Source organism: Triticum dicoccoides, chromosome 7B (genome assembly GCF_002162155.2).
Source record: "Triticum dicoccoides isolate Atlit2015 ecotype Zavitan chromosome 7B, WEW_v2.0, whole genome shotgun sequence".
NCBI lineage: Eukaryota > Viridiplantae > Streptophyta > Magnoliopsida > Poales > Poaceae > Triticum > Triticum dicoccoides.
In genome coordinates this window covers 3,803,029-3,812,505 of record NC_041393.1, presented here as the reverse complement: position 1 = coordinate 3,812,505, position 9,477 = coordinate 3,803,029, and the positions used below count along the sequence as shown (strand labels likewise).

The 9,477-nt window shown below is 41.9% G+C and overlaps 1 pseudogene; it reads right to left on the bottom strand.

Annotated features, from left to right (window-relative positions):
* Positions 1-263: 263 nt before the first annotated feature.
* LOC119336917 overlaps positions 264-9,477 on the bottom strand; it is a 37,086-nt pseudogene continuing 27,872 nt past the window's right edge.

The window sequence follows — 9,477 nt, the reverse complement described above, 5'->3', positions numbered from 1 at the left end:
CGGTTGGCCAGAAGAACCGCGACTAAAGATCCTCCGCCCCGACGGCCACCTAGCGCCCACGTGGACGGGCCTTTAGTCGCGGTTCTTAAGCAACCGCGACTAAAGGGTGGGGCCTTTAGTCGCGCCCGTTCGGTCGCGGTTGCGCAACCGCGACTAATGGCAGTTGCGAACCGCGACCAAAGGCCCTTTTTCCACCAGTGGAGTGAAGGTCACAATAAGACAAGAGTACATATCGCGGTTGGTCTTGGACAGAGACGTCCGTTTTACGACCAATGGAAGACTGAGTCGAGAATGTGAACGAGGACGAGAGACAGTGGGTAGAGCGAGTATGCCACCAGGCACGTCCAGAGAGGGAAGTTGGTTCGGAAGCTCGTGAAGAGGCCCATGACGATGCAGACAAGCAAAATGATGAGCAGCTCAGAGGAGAATTCCACGTTATGTCCCGGGCATAGACCAGCACCAAGAACATGCCCAAGCACATCAGGTTGTTCACAGTCACAACACAGTACACCTGCAAATTAACAAAGTACGGTGGTAGTAAATATTACCCCAATTAGTGTCCAGTTTACAAAGGTTGCATGCATGCATGCATCATGGTGATTTCATGGTGAATGTGAGGCACCTCCGATAAAACGAGGGAAGCGTTCCTTCGCCTCTTCTTTCTCATGGACCGGACGGCAGAGACGACCTCGCTGGAGTTGTTCACCAGCGGGAGCACAACGAATGAGACGAAGAAGGATGACACATGTGTAGCCTTGAACAGGCTGTAGATGGCGTCGAGAAGTGGGTCCGCAAACGCAGCAGGGATGGCAGCACCCACAAGCATGAGACCCACGGCCTTGACAATCATTCTTCCGGGGTTTTCCACAGGTTCCACCTCTTCGTCGCTTACCGCCAGCTGATCATGTTCCTCCCGTGTTCTCTGCAGGATCAAGACCGCTTGTTGGAAGTGCATTTCTTTCTCAGAAGTTTGGGCAAATCTGTGATGCTGATCTTTTACTTTTGAAATGAGAATGGCTTGGAAGGCTATAGCTGGATTTCCTTAATAAGACGGCTCATTCGTTCTTTATTTGGAAAAATGGTCGCATCCAACGTCATGCATCAAACGTTCGGACACACTAGCTTAGCTACCCTAACCCCGCTTTTCTCCTCCTCCATTCTCTCTCCTCTTTTAATTGGGCAATGGAAGCATATTTGGCGGATATGGTTGAATGGCCGGCTCTCGTATGGCTGTCCGAGGACAAGTTTGGACGTGTCTACGCATATTTGGTGTGTCTATTTTGATGCACGGCATTGGAATTTCCCTTATTACTACTATAATATTAAGGAGAGAAAAATGTAAACTTGACAAAAGGTCCAGAGCTATGGTAGGAATCAGTGTTTTGGTTACCGAGTAGTCAACTCTACTAAGGGGCTGGAATTTGCAGTTACACACGGTAACCACAAAATACTGCTCAAATGGTTACATCCGGAAATATTTCATTAAAGAAACCAAGAATGCATGTGTTTTAATTTAAAACATCCCATTCGTATATGTTTTCAAAAATTTCGTTTTCAAAAAGGAACATCTTAGCAACAACTCGAATGTGTTTTGGTCGTGTGCATCCTAGGCTCCTAGCCATGCAAAGATGAGAGTGACTGAGTGAGATGCGACCTGAACAAATTTTTCTTAGATGCCCCTGATGTGATATCAAGTCAATAAAAGCATCATTTTCAAGAAAATAACGACAACTCACATAATAAGGAGTTAAGAAATGGAGATGTAGCTGCCATAGAGGCATTGGTGTGAGCTGAGACCAGTATCTTTTTCTTCACTAATTTCGTACTAATCAGTGCTAAATGGCATAGATGACACCATTACTACATAGCTTACACCATTGGGTTTTGTTTCTAGCTTCGTCCCTATTAGAGCAAGTACAATAATGGACTTGTACCCCACTTACGTGGCACTTTTGAGTATGTGGAGGAGAGAGACATGGAAAAATACTGGGAGTGAGCTCTCATGCAAAAGCCTAGTTATATGCGTACTCCTAGACAATTGCAGTAAATATGAAAAAAGAGATAGAGAGAAAGTGAAAAAAGTAGTACTCTTATAGCCAACCTTATAACTAACCTTGTTGTATGAGTAACTATAAATGATAACTATATATGACATGACAATTTCATATATATAGCCATGCATCCACTGGCTCGATGCACTTCAGTTTCCTAAAGCACGTTCCAATGTGGGGGAAAACTAAGATGCGATCCTTTTTGAACCGAAGGCAGAAGAAGTCAGTGTTTGGTCACCGAATAGTCAACATTTACATAGGGGACTGGGGTTTTACAGTTACACGCAATAACCAGTTAAATAGGACACAAATAGTAGGCCCCGAGCTCATAAAAATGGCAAGGATATCAATCAGTCTACCTTGAGGAGTGAAGACAACATAGTTACGACTGAACCGTCTCATATATTGTTGTGGAGAGGCCAACTTGTTTAGTTTTCACTAAGTGATTGAATTCAAAATTTTCATTATTTTTATCTTGGTAAGCACATTAACCGCGGGGGTGTTAGGAACTGTGGTAATGTCCGGTAACCGAATTTACCGCCCAGTAACCAAAACGTTGGTACGAGTTCAAATATAGTACAAATTCGTAACCAAAGAATCATGAAGGAAAATTCCCTAATTTATATTTGCAATTATAGATATTCTGAAAATGCCACAATTGAAAACATAATTAAAACTTGGCAATCAAATGCAAGAGTTTAGAATTGGTATACTTTTTTTCCTACAATCTTTCTATTTGTACAACATTTGTTATTAAAAGTATTTTCTGTATCATCTCTAGTAATTGATACAAGATCATTTTCCTTATGTTTTCCTCTACCGCTCTTTCTTATACCTCTACATCTCTTTTACATGTTACTTTAGGAAATTTCGTATTGCAACCGAGCCTAAATAAATGCTTTTGTTGGCTCGTAAAACATTGTAATATATTGATTGCATAGAGCTTATAGATATCCCAATGTAATATGGGTTGGAAACTAGGCTAAGTAGGGACTGGATGACGCATGTATGACTTAGGGTCTATGCTATGTAACCAACTGTGTACCCCCCCCCCCCGTCCCATCCGAGTTTCCACATTAAAGACGTGTTTTGGAATAGGAGATGTCGCACTGATTTGGCTGAACATAAACACATTACTAATTGAGTGTCTGAACTTCGTCGCCATCATCAAGGTTGGCCGACGTGATTTCCCGGTGCATGTGCTCGACCACCTTTTAGGGGTTTTCGACTTCACTTGACATTGTCTACCTAGTCGTGGGAGGTTCTGTGTTTTACTTGGGGTTTGGACTACGATGCTGAATTTGTTAGCCCTTTCAGTTGGTGTGTTTCATATAAAATTCCACCTTGGAACTGCCCTACCAATTTTCCTGGACTGTGGTTGCAATCTATGGGGGTTGCCCAAGATGAACACGATTCTACCTTCCCTTGTGAACTGGTTAATCTTGCAAAGGATAACCCGTACCCCAACCTCATTGGGGGGGGGGGGGATTTTAATATCCTGTGATACCAGCAAGAAAAAAATTGACCTTTTTGACACACATTAGCCGCTTTTGTTGAACTTGTTATTGACAATTTGGTCCTTAGAGAGGCTAGTTCGTCTGGTCATCAGTCCACTTGGCCAATAATCCCTCGGTGCCAACATAGGGAAAATTTGTATATGTGCTCATGGACACCAAATGTTAACTAATGTTCCCTACGGTGACTGTGCGCGCTCTCGAGCATCTTGAGTAACTTTCGGGCCATGCATCGATCATTCCTGATTGAAATTTCATCCACTACACGCTGAGCATTCAAATTCGAATTAGGATGGCTACATCGGGATGGTGTCACATATATTATTAAGAACGTGTTGCAAAGGTCGACCGTTGGTCGAACCGATCCAAAGATGGAATTTTAGATTCATTTCTACATAATCAGAGCGACCATAGCAAGGCAGATGATCCCCTTGTTATTAACGTACTAAACTATTTTTCATGGTAAAAACCCACCCCATATGTAGGTTATCTTTTGTTCTACGTAGTAGCTTCGTTCGTGGTATATGGTACATAGGCTGGAGCATCGACCATTGTTTATGGTGCCATGTACACGGCTCGAGTGGGTAAGCAATGAGGTTTTTTGATCAAATAGGTGGCGGCATAGTCTACACGGTAGGCCTTCTGCCTTCCATGCCTTATGCATGGTTTTGATCTTTTAAGACTTTACGGTTGCCTGAGTTTTATTTGTTATGTGTGTGTAAGTTCATGTTGCATGTGTGCATCGTAATTATGTCATGGGTTTAGATTCATCATCCCCTTGATGCTATGTTTTGAGTTAATACAAGCACCCTTTATCGAAAAAATGATTAGTCAAATTTTGGTTGGACAATTATTAAAACATTATTAACCTTTTTAGTAAAGGCTTCATTTGATTTTCTAAATAATTCCATTTGTGCGTGAGAATCATTGGCTTGTAGTATTTTAGTGCACAAAACCCTTTTAGTGTGCCCTAGTCCCTATCCAGAGAATCCAAAGGATACCTCATGGTAGTCGTTGATGAACTTGTTAGTGTAGGCACCCATAGCCTGCACCTTTCTCTTGGCCTCATTGAGCCATATCTTCATTCCCACAAAGAACTCTCCCTCATCTATTGTGCCATTGCCTGATGTGTCGAAGTCGTCCATGATTTTGTCCACAACATCATTCTTGTCAAAGTCAATCTCCTCAAAGTTGATTCCAATGATAAGGGCATGCAACTCGGCTCGTGACAGGTCGCAGTTATCATCATTGTCAATCTCGTAGAACAATCTGCATGTTAGCTCAGAGAAGGAGCACTTCATGTTCATGATGTTCCATTGCCATATGAAGAACAAAATGAAGTTGATGCATCATACTTTCTTATGACGTTTTCGTTTGGCGTGCCATCGTCATTTAGCAGACGGCCGAGTGCTTGTCTTTGGACAAGTTGTAGTATCCCAGAGATTACATGCCTATGTTTTGCAAATGCAAGTCGCCTCCGCTAGATCCAGGGGAGGAAGATATACAATTTGAGGGAATTATCACTATCAAATTGATGTTTGTAACCTAGATGTACACACACGTGCCAATCTGGCCATCATTATTTAAAAATGCAAACAACATCAGATCGAATGGATGTACCTGAAACAAGCAGTAGGATAGTGCAAGCAAGAATGATACAATGGCAGCCAACAAGATGGGCAGGCGATGCCCGGGCTGGATTCTCAACATTTTTGGGAAAAGTGCAATGGCGAAAGGAATAACACAAATTGCCATGATTCGTGCTATCCAACTGGTTTCATTGTCAGTTGAAATACCGCTGCCTGCGAAGCGAAACAATGTGTATGGAACCCAAGATTAACAGCTAACCGTGAAGTTGGCGAAGTGCATGCAAAGGAGGGTTGGTAAGAACATCACTATTCTTAGATTAATTACTTCGCCACACTTTGCAACATCCTACACCTCGAGTAATGCAACTTGGACAAGTTAGATATGTGTTTGATTCTAGCCACACCTATGGACAAATACGATTTGTGAGAATGAGCCCCACATGTCACATAGAAAAAACACTGTGATAAGTGTGGCTAAGAATCTGCTCACCTAAAGTTTGGCAATTTTGGTAAAAAAATATGTGGCAAACTAGGGCAAGGTTATTCACCAACTAGACAAAGAACTATGATTTGGTTCGACGGCATTTGATCTGCAAAACAACCAAGCAAAACTATGATTTGGTTCGAGGGCATTTGATCTGAAACTAACCAAGCAAGCACTATGATTTGGTTCAATCGCATTTGATCTGCAAAATACATCGTCATATGTTTAGGGAGCATAGTTAGGCACTGCGATGTCTATGTATGCCACCACTGTATGTAAAACAATTTCTTATTCAACATTGGTTCGTAAATTAACCCATTGCACATAGTGGCAAACCATTCACATTGTATGTAATTTAGCACCAACTAACATACCTCGAATATTTGGAGATTGATTTATGGGAGATGTGGCTGACATACATATAGATGTATGTTCTTATTGGGGCTACTGCATTATGCTTGCCGACTTGATCATGTCTAAATGATAATATGTTTGATAAGAATAAGATTATACTAATCGATTGCAATTTATGTGCATCTTAGGTTTCCATTTTCAGCATGATGGTTAGAGCATGGGGATGTGCAGAACAATGTAGGCTAAATCAAAGACATGGTATCTTCAATACCTTGTGGATAAGGTTGCGAGAATGCTAGTTACTTGGGAGGGCCAAAGCATAACCTCCATTGGACGCATGGCTCTTGTCAAAGTCCTTGATCACCTCCCTAGCTATTTACTTCATCACACCGCTCATCATGCCACTGTGTATTCTTCATGATGTCAACTAACTTGAACGATCTTTCATTTGGTCCGTTTTGGACAAGACGACCGGTGCTAAATGCAAGGTCAACTGGGAAGTGGTTTGTTATCCTACGGAGTATGGTGCACTAGGTGTGCTCAACAACGACAAATTTGTGTGCGCTCTTAGGCTTCGATGGCATCGGTATGAGTGAAGGAGCCTTCCATGGTATGGGTGACGATGTAAAATCCATGTGATGAGGATGTCCACAACTTCTTCTATGCCTCCACCTCCATTAGTATTGGTAATTGAGCGAGGACACCTTTTTGTAGGTCCCCTTGGCTTCCTGGACATGAACCCATGGATATTGCACCCCTTATCATTGAGGCTTCCTCCTGAAAAAAATTTAAAGTTAGAGAGGCTCTCCGATGCAATGTTTGGACCTTCAAGATCAAGCCTTTCACCATTGTATCCATCCAACACATTCATGAAATATTTTCATGCTTTGGATGCTTCTCCATGATGTGCAACTTGATAAATACACCCAATATGACATCGTTTGGAAGCACATGGCTAGTGGGTACTACTTGGTGGCTTCCGCGAAAAAGGCTCAATTCTTAGGGAAGATTCTATCTCTAATGGAGCATGCCATGTGGAAGGTTTGGGCGCCGCCAAAGTTAAGTTTTTCTCGTGGTTGTCAATTCAAGACCGACAGGCCAAGTGCGGGTGGCCAAATTGTCACATTTGCCCACTTTGCAAGAGGGTGCAAGAATCTGACAACCAAGTCTTCTTCAAGTGTGGGTCCACTCTCTAAATTTGGCATTTGGTTATAGAAAAATTACAACTTGAGAGCATGGACACATCATTGTGGCACCTTGAGCACAATGCCGCAGGCTTGCGGAAGGTCATGGCCTCCCTATTCATGCTTGTGTCTTGGTTGATTTGCAATGAGAGAAACGCTAGGGTCTTCCTCCATGAAAGATCCCCCATATGGATCATTGTATTCTCCGTTTAATTAATATACGAGGCAAATCTTTTGCCTCGGTTTATACAAAGGCAAAAAGAAACATGGACAATGCAAACTCAATCAACAAGAGTGACACACCAGCTTATTGTAAAATAAATTAACTACGTATATGACTACAAGAATAAGATATTAGATTCACTTCTAATGAAAACAGAGTAAGTATATGAGTTTTAGAAGATAACATACCAGTAAAACTGAACCACCCTTTAGTGTCTTTTGAATCAATGGCAACACCATTGGGCCCAATGCCACACTTGCCAGCAAACACGCAAGTCCCCAAACGATGGTATGAAGAAAGATGGTGGAGCCAGCAAGCAGACCCATGCCCACCATCACACGATTTTGTGCCTTTTCTCCGCTCCCCACGAGGCCAAATGTTGTTTATATATGAAATAGAATTGAGCCTAGTTCGGAATACTGGTTTAAACACACACATTTTTTTCTTTAGAAAAGGCAAAGATACACTATTCAGCATTGGTGCTGGTGAACGTGGTAGGACAATTCTATCTAGGTGCTAGCATGTTTTAGTCCAATTGCTTGCGTCTCGATTAGACCCATGTGTCAGAGCTTGGGAAAAGCCGGACATGGTGCTTCGTCTCTCCTCCCAAGGAAAGGTGGCTAGGGATTCTTCCTCCCTTCGGCGGCGCTGCCAATCTGCCATGTCTCTTATGGCCTTAGGGTTATGGTGTGCGGTGGATACTGGCCATAGTCGGCGGGAGGGATCCATTTTGAGGTGCTTGTTCAAGTTTTGTTAGAGATTGTGTCCTACTCAGAAAGATGAGACATCGACAACTCCCTGAAGATGGAATAAGGTTCTTCTCTCCTAGCCTCCATCCCGGTGGTGCGTCTAGCTTCATAGGAGGACGTCTGGAGATGTGTCTCTGGTGGATCTCGCGGAATTCGGTCCGTGATTCTCTTTGGTGGATCTGCTTGGATCCAGTCTTTGTTTGTGTCTTCATGTTGGATCCTTTCGAGCCAAGCTTCTCCTCATTGGCGATGATTGCTATTCTGGTGCGTTGGTCCTATAGGGTGTTAGCACGACGACTTTCCGACTCTTTACTACTCCCTTTATTACTAAATATAAATCTTTCTAGAGATTTCACTATGGACTACATACGGATATATATAGACATAGTTTAAAGTGTAGATTCACTCATTTTGCTTTGTATGTAGTTCATATTGGAATCTCAAGAAAGACTTATATTTAGGAATGGAGCGAGTAAAATAAGTTGTGCCCTGCTTCGGCAAGTGAGAGCAGGGCCGTCTCCAGGAATTCGGGCCCCGATGCGAAATGCAAAATTGGGCCCAAAATTTAGAAAAAAAATCGTATCACTAATATAACTACACATATATTCACTTAATACGTAGCTTCAAATATGTGTTATTTCATACAATAGTTGAAAAACATATTATATAGTAATGCTAAAGAGTAAACATAGTATTGAAACAATAAACTTCTCTTTTGCGAATTGTAATAAATTAGTAAACTTACCGCATGTTCTACCGAATAGCATCATCTGTCTAGTACTCCATCCGTCCCGAATTACTTGTCACGGAAATGGATAAATAAATATATCTAGATACATTTATTTCCGTGAAAAGTATTTCTGGACGAAGGGAGTATTTCTTAAAACGAAATCTTAAAATCCATTGACACGGTTCTCGCAAAATAAAAATCCATTGAGTCTTTCTTAGAATGAAATAATGTAGCAGACGAGCACACAAAGAAGAATTAGTACTACAATTAGACATTAGCTTACGGCTAGTGTGATAATCCTATTAATTTTTAGTAAAGCTAGGTGCATGCCTAATCGAGTAGCACTATTTGTAATAGTGGGCATTGCATTGGATAGGAAGGAAGACATCAAAAGAACCAGAAAGAGAATGATTGTTACAAAAAAGTAATAACCCTAGCTACTTCTTTGTTCATTTATTTTGATCGCAGGCTTATGACTACGACTTTCCACGGAAAATATTCAGAGGCTGTTGCAGTAAAGAAACAAGCCCTGTCGGCCGTACCGATTAAGCCCATTAGGGTAACTAGCCTGCCTTGTTTTTCTACTTGCTCTTATACAA